Raw genomic sequence first — 14,101 nt, forward strand, 5'->3', positions numbered from 1 at the left:
ATGGATATGCTACCCGATGCTCCGCAGCTGCACAGCCACTCCAAACCAGCTCCTTCCTCCTTACCCCTTATTCCTTGCTCCACTCATCACTCCACGCTCTTCCTCCAACACTGTTCTCGGACGGGCACCCCCCACGGGGAGGAGGGAAAAACAGGGCGGGGTAGGGCGAGATAAGCAGACTGGGCAAGCAGACTGAAGAAACCGAAGCCGTTGCTCAGACCCACGAGTCTACTGCCGGGAGGCCGCCTCCGCGTAGATGAGTGGTTCCTGTGCTGCCATTTGTATTTGCCTACCAGCTTGACCCAGCCTGACCCCTCAGCGTCTCTGAGGCAGCCCGCAGACAATGGCCCCCATACTCCTCGGGCTACTGGCTACGGATGTTAAAGGCTGCAACTCCTGGGGTCAATTCTGGTCCGTCTTTCCTCCGGTCTTTCCTCCGGCTTCCCTTGCCAATGCCTAATGGCAGTGTTCCCTCAAATATGGACCACTTGCCCCTGCCAGTTCCCTTTCGGTGGTAAGGCTATAGGCCCTCTCTAATTGTTATTTCCTATGCAGACCCGTGGGGGCTTACTCAAGGAGACCAACTCAATTTGACATATTGCATCTACTCTACCCTTAGAACCCACGTGAACCTTATATGGGCCTCCCCACATAATTTGCCCAAATTATCCAGTCAAACAATCAATGGGCTATGTTCTTCACAGAGAATGGATATGGTCTGTTCAGTGAATTTCAACGTTTTTTTGAATGCCAATTACAAAGTATAACGTCCCTGAAACCTATCGACGAATCTTCGCGAAATTCTCCAAGAAGATGGGGCGCTCTGCCCCGCTCCTATCTTGAAAGTTTCGGGTGATTTGTCAAGTGGGGGCTCAGAAAAAGGGGGGTCCCAAAACGTGTTTTCCCCATGCAATTTTCCATAGGGACCTTCAGACACAGCTACAGCCTGAACAGCTGAACGGAATTACATCAAATTTGGCAAAAAGGTAGAGATTGATTCGCAGATTACGCTTTTTGTTAAATGGTGTAAATCCGTTCAGTAGTTCCTGAGAAAATCAAAAGTAAAATCATAGATATATCTATAGACGAAGTACATTACGTGTATCCTCCAGAGCACGAGCTTCATGCTAATTTGCTGTCAACACTCCAAACCAGGAAGTGTTGGCAGCCATCTTGTGGAAAGGGGCGACCATTCGGTCCCCCCGAACGTATGGTGGAGTACCACGATCCCCCCGGGAAGCCATCTTGGGCGGGAGGCGAGCCTCGGCTGGTATGCCCGAAGCGGTGTAGCCGGGGCGCGCCTTTTTCCCGCCCTGGAGTGGGCTGGCCTAGACACTGACGCGGCCGGCCACGCCCCTTTGGGGCAGGCAGGGGCGGGTGTACGCCCGCCCTGAAGACGGATAAAAGGAGCAACAAGCCAAGAAAGCATCCTCTTGTTCCTGTGCTCTGAAGCTGCACCTCCTCGCTGCACGTGAGCTCGAGACGGAACGAAGAGCCAATTTTGAGCGTTGTAATCTTTCTTGTTTGTTTTGCAGATACTCTGTCGGAGAATGCCTAAGAAGGCGGGAAAGAGAATGACTACCGAACAGATGCTGCGTGTTCTCATGAAGGAGGTTACCGACCTGAAGAAGCGAATGGCGGATAAAGACGAGGAAGGGGGGCCTAAACGTCCTCTGGGAGGAACAGCGCCAGGTGGAAAAGGCAAGAGGCCCAGAAGGGGAGCAGCGGGGGGAGACGTCCCAGTTCCCTGTAACCCACGTGAGGCACCCATTCCGGTGCCGGAGGAAGGGAATCCGATTCCTGTGGTGGTCACCCCCTTGTCCGGAGAGGATATGCCGCCCGAGCTGGCAGCACAATTAGCAGCGTGGTTGGGTAAAGGTAGCAAGGGCGCCACGGCTGACGACGCGCAGGTGTTGATGAAGCAGCTACGGGAAACAAGGGAAGCGGCGAAGGCGCCATTGCCGGCTTCGGCAGTCGCAGATACAGCTTCCGGTTCAGGTAAGCGGCCTTTGCCGGTTGCGAGGGATGAGTCGGCACCCTCTCGAAGGGAAAAGTTGGGTCAACATGTCCCTCTAGCTATCAAAGAAAAGATATGGGCAGGGGAGTATATAAACATCTTCTCGTTGCTTACCGATCATTATGAGATGGAGCATGTTAAGAGCCAGAAGGAGCTCATGCATCCGAGTGTTTGGCGCGCAAAGATGGCCGCCTTCAAGGTAAATGAAAACATTGGCAATTGGGGCAAAGCATGGGGGGTTTTTACATCCATCTTGGGTGAACGGAGGCCCGATTTGCTGCCTGAATTGCCGATTTATCAGTCACGAATCATGGGGTATTCTGTATCACACGAGGGCAATCATTGGTTCTGTTACGATAATGTTTTCAGAAAAGCGAAAGAGCATGATAGAAACTTAACTTGGGATTGTTATGATTCTGTGTCCTGGTCCAAAATGGAGGACTCTGGTATGTTGAAAGTGCCATTAGTAGGGAGTAATGTTGGTGAATCCTCCCGCCAATATGCGGGGACGCCCTTTCGATCAGGTACGAGTAACGACAATCACCCAAGGCCAATCGGCAGCACAGGTAAAAGGGGGGTATGTTGGAACTTTAACAGGGGAAAATGTACGAGGCCCCAGGGGTCATGCAAATTTAGGCATGAGTGTAGTGGGTGTGGGCAATCATCCCATCCTGAGTCCATGTGCAGAGCCAAAACTGGTGATAACGGGGGTAGAGGAGGCGCCAAACAGGTCTAAGATAGTCCGAGGGGCGCCTTTACCTACTCCAATTGATACCATGGCAATGATTCCTTGGCTCAGCGAATACCCGGATCACGCTTCCGCTCGGGTGTTGCGGAACGGGTTTTCATATGGTTTCCGCATCCCAGTGGGGGATTTTCAGGGTAGAGAAAAATGTAAAAACCAGATGTCGGTCCTGCAGCATACGACCGTGGTACAAGAAAAGATCGTGAAAGAGGTGGCTCGAGGTCGAGTCGCCGGTCCATTTAATGTGCCACCAGTGGCTAACTTTGTTTGTTCCCCTTTAGGGGTGGTCCCCAAGAAGGACCCGGGTGAGTTTCGGCTGATACATAATTTATCAGCCCCACGTGGTCTTTCCGTAAACGATGCAATAGACCCGGAAGTGTGTTCGGTGCGGTACGCATCCTTCGATGAGGCCGTAGCCATATTGAATCGCCTGGGGCCCGGTGCGCTGATGGCAAAATCTGATATCGAGTCAGCGTTCCGGTTGCTCCCGGTACATCCAGACGATCAGCGTCTCCTTGGTTTCATGTTTCAGGGTCACTATTACATGGATAGGTGTATGCCGATGGGGTGCTCTATATCTTGTGCCTATTTCGAAAAGTTCAGTTGCTTCCTGCAATGGGTCTTCACAAAGAAGACGGGGTTTCAACATATAATGCATTATCTCGATGACTTTTTGTTTCTGGGGGCAGCCGGGGATCCGGAATGTGGGCAGGCTTTGAATGCATTTTGTGTCTTGATGGATCAGTTTGGCGTGCCACTGGCACCAGGTAAGACTGTGGGTCCCTCGACTTGCCTCGAGTTTCTGGGGATCGAGCTCGATTCCAAAGAAGGTTGTTTTCGTTTGCCACGTGACAAAGTGTTAAGATTCAGGGCATCCCTGCAAATGTGTTTAAATGAGTCTAAGGTTAAGCTACATCAATTACAGCAATTGGTGGGACAATTGAATTTTGCCCTAAGAGTTATACCGATGGCCCGCCCCTTTTCTCGCTCGATCGCTCAAGCCATGGTCGGCCTGAAGGAGGGTCATCATCACACAAGGCTCTCGGCAGAGGTTCGCCAGGACATGCGCATTTGGTTGGCATTTCTGGCGGATTTCAATGGTCGAATTGTCTGGAACAAACCGGCCGTGTCCTCTGAGGAGCTGGGGCTGTGGACAGATTCGGCAGGGAGCATTGGTTTTGGTGCCATATTCGGCACTCGGTGGTCGGCACAAAAATGGCCGTCATGGTGGCATGATAGTGGACTGACAAGTAACATTGCTTTCCTAGAACTGTTTCCCATTCTGGTGGCCCTGAGAACTTGGCCTGAGGGATTCAGAGATCACTCTGTGGTGTTCTGGTCTGATAACATGACCGTTGTTGAGTGTGTCAATAGCCAGGCAGCACGATGCAAATGGATTCTGAGATTGCTCAAGGAAATCGTATTACTATGTATGCAATTGAATGTACTATTTAGGGCAAGACATGTCCCGGGGGTAATGAACAAGGCGGCTGATGCGCTTTCTCGTTTTCATATGCAGGCCTTCTGGGGTTTTCTGCCCACAGCGGACCCGGTGGCGGCACCCTTTCCCGACGCTCTCTGGTCTCTCTGTGCCCCGAACTTCGTAACCTCGTGGGAGAGAGTTTAGCACCCAGGACGAAAAAGGCATATGAAGGGGCGTTCCGATCCTATTGGGCCTTTTTGGGGGTTGCTAGGGGGGAGCTTTGGGGCCAGGAAGAGTCTGTAGTAAACTTTCTGCTGTCTTTGCATCAGGCAGGCAAATCAGTGGCTACGGCCCAGAGGCATCGGGCCGCCATTTCCTTTATGGCGAGGGCTCATGGGATCCAGGACCCGACAGCGTCTTTCGTTGTGCAGAAAGCGCTACGTGGGTGGCAACGCCTTGAGGGTCGCAAAGTAGATGAAAGGCGCCCGATAGGTTTGGATAGGTTGGCCCTGTTATTATCCAGACTCCCTGCAACATGTTCATCCCAGTTTGAAACAGTGTTATTCCGAGCCGCTTTTACGCTGGCATTCCATGGGGCTATGCGGGTGAGCGAACTAGTGGCGAGGAACAAGCGGGATGTGATGGGGGGACTGTGCCGAGAGCACGTTCAGATCAGAGGGGAGACAATGACTGTCTCGTTTGTCAGGTCCAAGACCGATCAGGGTGCGATGGGTGATTGCATAATCATACAAAGGATTCCCGGGTCCTCCATGTGCCCGGTGAGTTGTGTAGAGAAATATTTAGCACAAAGGGTGGCATCATGGGGGGGGACCTTGTTGAGACACGCTGACGCCACCCCACTGACGAGGTTTCAGTTTCAGCGGGTGCTTGCGATGTCAATTACTGCTGCGGGCTTGAACCCGGGCGAGTTTGGGACCCATTCCTTTCGGATAGGGGCTGCTACAGAGGCTACAGCCAGGGGTCTGAATGTTGAACAAGTAAAACGTGTGGGGCGTTGGTCCTCCAATTGTTATAAAAGGTATGTGCGGTTGCACATGTTGTGAAGCTGTAATGATGTACTCATGCTTCTTGTTTTTGTTTGGTTTCAGTTGCGCGAGCCTACGAGGCGGGGCGAACTGTGCAGTCGACCCAACACCGGGCCAGCGGTCAGACGTCACCGGCTGTGAAAAAGGAGGTGTGGGTCGTGGGCCACTCATACGTGAGGCGTGCCGCGGACGTATTCAAAGCAGGTGACATGATTCCCGTGGCTGGGGAATACGGGTACAGGGTGTCCTTCTACGGAAAGGGCGGACTCTGTATTGACCAGTTTCAATCATTTTTTGAGGGTTTGCTAGGGCGGACGAGGTCACCGCCGTCTATAGTTATAGTACATCTTGGGGGCAATGATTTGGTCACCACTGGTAGACGACTTCTTCTTGAGGCAATGCTTTCCACTGTAAGTTGGTTGGCGAGGAGAGTTCCAGGGTGCACGATTGCATGGTCCCATATGATCCCACGTAAAGTGTGGCGGGGGGCTATTTCTGTTGCTGCTCTGAATCATTCAGTAAGGAAAATTAATAACAAAGTGGGTAGATTGTTCCGTTCCAATACACTGCATTCTATTTCGCATGGTTGTATTACTGGTGACAGTATGTATTTGGGGGATGGTGTTCATTTGTCCCGGGTGGGGAACGAGTTACTCATAGGAGACTGCATAGCTTGGCTAAAGACTTTAAGACATGACCTTTAAGTAGGAGTGTTGTGGGGGGTCCGGATAGCCGGTCAACTATCCGGCCTGTGGCGGTAAGGTCATGATCGGTGAGCACTAATTGGTAGATCCCTATGAGTGGGCGTCACCCATTACGGATGGGAGCGCGCGAGGGAGGTGGCCATTGGCCCCTCAACGGGGAGGCGGTCCCTTCTAAGGATGGGCCGCCGAAAGGAAAGGAAAGGCGGTCAAGGCCCCTTCCTGGGTAGGAGGGGTTACAGCCCCCTCCTGGAGAATTTCCCGGGGCCATGTCATCTGCGACGGCAGATGTGGTAAGTTGTGTGGGGTTTGGGAGGGGGGTCTACGCTACCTTCTAGATACCTCACACGAGTCCTCGAACGACCTTTAAGTGGCGTCGAGTTTAATGGGGCCCCCGTCAAGTCAAGGGAAATTGGTAGTTGCACTTGAGGTACGCCTCTGTGCGGTCGCCCCTCACAAGTGAGGGGGTCATTTCTGGTTTAGGGATCTTGACACCGGTTACGACCTTGCCGTTGGCCCTTAAACGTTAGGATGTACAATTTCAAAATTGCAAGTTAAATATTTTGTAGGATGTTAGTTCGGCTAGGAGAACCTTTGTATTAGAGAATATGTTAAGGTTAGCCAAACATCGCAAATGTGGTAATGAAATTGTACATAATATGAAACTGTTATTTTAATGTTTTAATTTTGTTTCATATTTTAATAAATACGGCCGGGAGGGTCACTCCCTCCCGTCTTCCAAAAGTTCAGAACTGTTTCCGGTTTCCCATCCTTGGGGATTGTGTTGCGAGGGGGTGGCGGGGATCTCAGCCATATGGAAAGGGGCGACCATTCGGTCCCCCCGAACGTATGGTGGAGTACCACGATCCCCCCGGGAAGCCATCTTGGGCGGGAGGCGAGCCTCGGCTGGTATGCCCGAAGCGGTGTAGCCGGGGCGCGCCTTTTTCCCGCCCCGGAGTGGGCTGGCCTAGACACTGACGCGGCCGGCCACGCCCCTTTGGGGCAGGCAGGGGCGGGTGTACGCCCGCCCTGAAGACGGATAAAAGGAGCAACAAGCCAAGAAAGCATTCTCTTGTTCCTGTGCTCTGAAGCTGCACCTCCTCGCTGCACGTGAGCTCGAGACGGAACGAAGAGCCAATTTTGACCCACCCACCAGCCCCTGAGGACAGCTAGTTGTTGTAAATAAAGTTTTGGTGTGGTAACTCTATTTTCTTTCAGGTTGTGATGACTGTCGTGATATTTTGAATCTGCAATAAAGATGGTCATGTGTTGGATGTTTTCAAATAAAGTATTTGCCTAGGTTGATCAGTAATCATGCTTATATATATAATTCTTTAGCAATTTAGTAAATTAGATAGTTTGTCGTATTTATTGTCGGGCGGTAAGGTCATGATCGGTGAGCACTAATTGGTAGATCCCTATGAGTGGGCGTCACCCATTACGGATGGGAGCGCGCGAGGGAGGTGGCCATTGGCCCCTCAACGGGGAGGCGGTCCCTTCTAAGGATGGGCCGCCGAAAGGAAAGGAAAGGCGGTCAAGGCCCCTTCCTGGGTAGGAGGGGTTACAGCCCCCTCCTGGAGAATTTCCCGGGGCCATGTCATCTGCGACGGCAGATGTGGTAAGTTGTGTGGGGTTTGGGAGGGGGGTCTACGCTACCTTCTAGATACCTCACACGAGTCCTCGAACGACCTTTAAGTGGCGTCGAGTTTAATGGGGCCCCCGTCAAGTCAAGGGAAATTGGTAGTTGCACTTGAGGTACGCCTCTGTGCGGTCGCCCCTCACAAGTGAGGGGGTCATTTCTGGTTTAGGGATCTTGACACCGGTTACGACCTTGCCGTTGGCCCTTAAACGTTAGGATGTACAATTTCAAAATTGCAAGTTAAATATTTTGTAGGATGTTAGTTCGGCTAGGAGAACCTTTGTATTAGAGAATATGTTAAGGTTAGCCAAACATCGCAAATGTGGTAATGAAATTGTACATAATATGAAACTGTTATTTTAATGTTTTAATTTTGTTTCATATTTTAATAAATACGGCCGGGAGGGTCACTCCCTCCCGTCTTCCAAAAGTTCAGAACTGTTTCCGGTTTCCCATCCTTGGGGATTGTGTTGCGAGGGGGTGGCGGGTATCTCAGCCATATACCTCGGTAGAACTGATGCACAAGAAAACAGAAAAAGAAATGCAAAAAAAGCGAAAAGGGGGCAGGGTATAAACACCCTGACCCCCTAGGCCTGCTTAGGGGGTCCCACAAGGACCCCCAAGGCCCCCCCCAAAAATCTTTTTTTTAGAACAATTGCGGGGTACGTGTAGGGTACGCGTACCCTGCCGATCCCCCAAAAAAACGAAAATTAGCCCCCGGAGGGCCAAATCCCAGGGGCTTTATACAAAAAAAATGTGTGGGGGGGCCCAATCCCCCCACACTGCCCCTGGGACCGCCACCCCCCGGGGATAAGTACGTATTATAGCGGGTGGCACATGGCCTCCTCGCAGCCCAGGGGATCGCCACCCCCGCGGCTTAACTGTATAATGATGAGGGGCCTCTAAGGCCACCCAAGCCCCAGGGACCGCCACCCCCGGGGCTTTAATATGAAGTATGCGGGGGGCTCACAGCCCCCCCCGCAGCCCCGGGGACTGCCACCCCCGGGGCTTCTTTTTAAAATAAAAAAAAAAAAAACCTGTGTGGGAGGGCTCAAGCCCCCCACACGGCCCGGGGACCGCCACCTCCCCGGGGCTCTAATATTCAAAATAGGGTGGTCCGTGATGATCCCCCAGCCCCGGGGACCACCCCCCAGGGCTTTTAACTGTTGGGAGGTTAGCCGCGTGGCCCCCTTCCTGGAGCCTTGTGGTGGCCCTGGTAACCGCCACCCCCCAGGGCCGGGTTCTGCAGTGTCCAGGGTGCCTACCCCCCGGACATTGCTGTTTGCAATTGTAGGGCAGGAGCCACATTTGTACAGTGGTGAAGGTAGGGGGCAGGGCTTGAGGTGATATCTGTGCAAACATGCCCTGTGGCGCGTTTTAAATTGGAGGATTAATTCTTCTTCAATCCAGAGGTCCCCTAGGTGCCAACTAGCCCAACAGGTACCTCCATTAAGTGCCACGGAGCTGCGTAGCAGAGTGTTGTAAAAAAGGGGCATGGCCTCTGAACACCTCTCTGCAATGCAGCTCCCTGGCGCATGCTGGAGGTACCTGGTGGGCTAGTTGCCCACAGGGGACCTCAGGATTGGAATTAATTCCCCAACTTAAAATGCACCACAGGGCATGTTTGCACACGTCACCTCAGACCCCCGCACCCTTCCTTCACTATTGAGCGAACAATTCCTCTAAAATCCGCCGAGCTACGAATTCCGATGTACTCACCTGTTATCAGGAGAGACCTCAGTGCTGCATCTTTCAGTACACTACTGATCCTGAAAAGTAATTCTACCCATACTTACAGTAACTTGAATTTTCTTCCTTAGGCTAACATTGACTGGTTTCACTTGGAAATTCTTCTGTGTGGAGTTTTGGAGCTTTAAAAAATTCCTCTAAAATCAGCCGAAGTACGAATTCTGATTTACTCACCTGTTATCAGGAGAGACCTCAGTGCTTCATCTTTCAGCTCAGTACTGATCCTGAAAATTAATTTTAACCGTACTTTCCAGTACCTTGAATTTCCTTCCATAGGATATCATTGCCTGCTATATAAAATATATATAAATTAAAAATAATATAAAATAAAATAAAAATATATTACAATTTCAATATTTAAAAAAAAAATTATATTAAAAATATGTAATGTAAATTTAAAAATTTCATTTCTAAAGATAAATACTTTAAAGCAATGTAGTAAATCAGTATAAAAATATTTAACAATAAATACATTTAAAAATTATCATTTACAAAACCTTTGAAATTCACTGGAAAAACCATAGGTTTCAGCCAAGTTATAGTTAGGAATTAGCATTTAAAAAACCTTAAAACTTCACTGAAAAACATAGGTTTCAGCCACGTTATAGTTAGGAATTAGCATTTAAAAAACCTTACAAATTCAGTTAAAAAACCATACGTTTCACACATGTTATAGTTAGCTGGACATTTCACTCATACAAAACCATTGAAATTTCCCCGTTATAGTTAGTTCAGCTAACTATAACTTGTGCGCCCGCAATGCACTGATGATGACGTCACATATTACATCACTCATGACATAGCCAGTGACATCACTCATGACAGCACTGATAACATCTCAAATGACATCTCAAATGACATCACTGATTACATCATCCTTGTGAAAGAGTGGCAGACCTCCTCTCACCCTTATATAACCTTTGATACACACATTCAAAAATAGAAACTAAAATTTTCAAAAAATAGACATACCAATACCAGTTACAACAACCTATTTAGTAATTCCAATATCTACATACACATCCACTCATTCACCAACAGTTCTATATAGTCACTCATACATGTACTCACTCATCATATGTACTCCTACATCCTGTTACACACTGATACTCATCCATAGAGTTACTCACACACATACTCATACATGCAAGTAAACTATCAAACATCCATTTACTTGCATATACAGCTATACACATACCATTACACTTACTTCTACAGAAACGTACACATACTTACTCTCTTAAACAATCACTTATAGAAACACATACTTATTTATACAGGAACTCTTCCAATCTCTCACTCTCACATATACTCACTTATATACATCAAAACTCACATATACTAGTTTAAAACATAAGTAGTTACTCATAAAGATACTATTGAGACAGTCATCCACTCACTAACACACCCATACACACACTCATCAACCCATACAGTCCTGCACACATGCTGTCTTCAAAACACATACAAACAGTGAGTCAGTCATTCATGCATCTGTGCACTAAGTAATAACCCCCCCACAAACCATACAGACACTCATTCTGATACTCAAAAAAACAACTAATAACCCATATAGACACTCATGTAGCCACTCACCAACCCATGCAGCCACTTATACACAAAGTGAAACACTGATACAGATATTTACACATTTAAACATTACTCACTAATACATGTATTCACTAAGATACCCTTAATAAGTCAGTTATACAATCAATTTTACATATCCATTTAGACACTTATTTACGCATTTATTCTTCCACCGACCTTTAGATTTACATATATAAATATTTATTTTTCAGAAAGACACACATTCACTGGATGATGTCATCAGTGATGTCATCAGTGATGTAATTTGAGATGTTATCAGTGATGCCATGAGTGATGTCACTGACCATGTCATGAGTGATGTAATATGTGATGTCATCAGCAGTGCATTGGGGGCGCGCAAGTTATAGTTAGCTGAACTAACTATAACGGGGCAATTTCAATGGTTTTGTAATGAGTGAAATGTCCAGCTAACTATAACATGTGTGAAACCCATGGTTTTTTCTGTGAATTTCTAAGGTTTTTTAAATGCTAATTCCTAACTATTACGTGGCTGAAACCTGTGGTTTTTTCAGTGAATTTCTAAATAACTTTGGCGCCGATAGAGGAATCTGTGTGTACTTTTCCTTAAAATTGCTTCGCTCCGCTCTGCTCCTTCCCTGAAAGTTTCGGGGGGATTCGTCAAGCGGGGGCTGAGAAAAAAGGGGGTCCCAAAACGTGTTTTCCCCATGTTAATTTCCATAGGGACCTTTAGACACGGCTACAGCCTGAACGGCTGAATTGAATTACACCAAACTTGGCAAACTGGTAGGGCCTGGTATGCAGATGTGCCTTTGCTATGTTTGGTGAAAATCCCTCCAGTAGTTCTTGAGAAAATTGAATTTGAAATTTTTCATATGGCTTTTTCTATGGGACCTTTAGACACGGCTACAGCCCGAACGGCTGAACGGAATTACACCAAACTTGGCAAAATGGTAGGGACAGGTATGCAGTAGTGCCTTTTCTATATTTGGTGAAAATCCCTCCAGTAGTTGTTGAGAAAATTGAATTCGAGCAAATTATATATCTATATGCACTCAACATTCTATTGGGAGTAACTTTGGCGCCGATTGAGGAATCTGTGTGTAATTTTAAAGAATTTTGGCCAGCTCCGCTTCGCTCCTTCCCTGAAAGTTTCAGGGGGATTCATCAAGCGAGGGCCGAAAGGGGGGTCCCAAAACGTGTTTTCCCATGTTAATTTCCATAGGGACCTTTAGACATGGCTACAGCCCGAACAGCTGAATGGAATTACACCAAACTTGGCAAAATGGTAGGGCCTGGTATGCAGATGTGCCTTTGCTATGTTTGGTAAAAATCCCTCCAGTAGTTCTTGAGAAAATTGAATTTAAAATGTTTCAAATGGCATTTTCTATGGGACCTTTAGACACGGCTACAGCCCGAACGGCTGAAAGGAATTACACCAAACTTGGCAAAATGGTAGGAACAGGTATGCAGTAGTGCCTTTTCTATATTTGGTGAAAATCCCTCTAGCAGTTGTTGAGAAAATTGAATTTGAGCAAATTATATATCTATATGCGCTCACCGTACGCGCACCATACGGGTACGTGCGCGTACCCTTACGTGCGCGAGCGAGTTTCTGATTGGCTGGCAGTCGACTGTCAACATTCCAAACTGTCCAAACCAGGAAGCATTGGCCACCATCTTGTTTTTCAGGCGAACTGAGGCACAAGAGAGCCCAAAACAAGAGTGGAAAACACGAAAAGGGGGCAGGGTAGAGACTCCTCAACCCTCTAGCCCTTCTCAGGGGGTTCCAAAAGGACCCCCAAGTGCAAAACAGAAAAATAAAATTCTAAAAAATCGCGGGGTATGCTCACCGTACGCATATGGTACGCGTACCCTGCGCGTAACCCGCGATTTGAAGTGGTTTGGTTTTTTTTGCACTTGGTGGTCCTTCTGGGACCCCCTGAGAAGGGCTAGGGGGTCAGGGGTCTCAACCCTGCCCCCTTTTTGCGTTTTCCACTCTTGTTTTGTGCTCTCTTGTGCCTCACTTCTCCTGAGAAGCAAGATGGCTGCTCAGGTGGTCCCAGAAGGATAATAACATATATAAACGTTATCCGCTAATAGAATTAGCATTTACAAAACCTTTGAAATTTATTGAAAAACAAATATAGGTTTCACGCCTGATATAGTTAGGAATTAGCATTTAAAAAACCTTGCAAATTCACTGAAAAAAACATAGGTTTCAAGCCTTATATAGTTAGGAATTAGCATTTAAAAAACCTTGCAAATTCACTTAAAAAACCATAGGTTTCAGGCCTTATATAGTTAGGAATTAGCATTTAAAAAACCTTGCAAATTCACTTAAAAAAACATAGGTTTCAGGCCTTATATAGTTAGGATTTAGCATTTTAAAAACCTTGCAAATTCACTTTAAAAAACATAGGTTTCAGGCATTATATAGTTAGGAATTAGCATTTAAAAAAACCATTGAAATTGCTCCTATATAGTTAGTTGTACTAACTATATTTCGCTCACCCGCAATCCACTACTGATGATGTCATATATTACATCATTCATGACATGGTCAGTGACATCACTGATGACATCACTGATGACATCTCAAATGATATCACTGATGACATCTCATTTGACATCACTAATCACATCACTGATGATATCATTCATGTGATAATACGATGCACCTCCTCACACTCTGATATAACCTTTGATACACCCAGTGTTAAATCCAGACTACCATTCTTGAAACCATTGACACACCAATACCAGTTACTACATACTCACTCACTGATTCCTAGGTCTACACACACATTCACTCATTCACCCATAGAATCACTCATACATACAGTCACTCATCAATACAACACTATCATATGCACTCATACACCTATACAGACACTCACACACTGCCACTCATCCATGGAGTTACTCACACACCTAGTCAGTCATGCAAAGAATCAATCACACTTCCATTTCCTCAACTATACAGTTATACACACAACACCTTACTTATTCAAACATATACTAACACATACTTACTCTCTTATACAATCACTGATACAAGTAGGTATGGGCGGAAAATCCGTTTCGCTCGCGGATTTTGCGGATTTTCGGGAAATTCGCAATCCGCGAGATTCGCGAATCTCCCGCAAAATCTGCAAATCCGCGAGCAGCGGATTTTGCTCGCACTGCTCGCACTGTTCGCGGCTTCCCAG

The sequence above is a fragment of the Lissotriton vulgaris genome, chromosome 1_1, assembly GCF_964263255.1.
Source record: "Lissotriton vulgaris chromosome 1_1, aLisVul1.2, whole genome shotgun sequence".
Lineage (NCBI taxonomy): Eukaryota > Metazoa > Chordata > Amphibia > Caudata > Salamandridae > Lissotriton > Lissotriton vulgaris.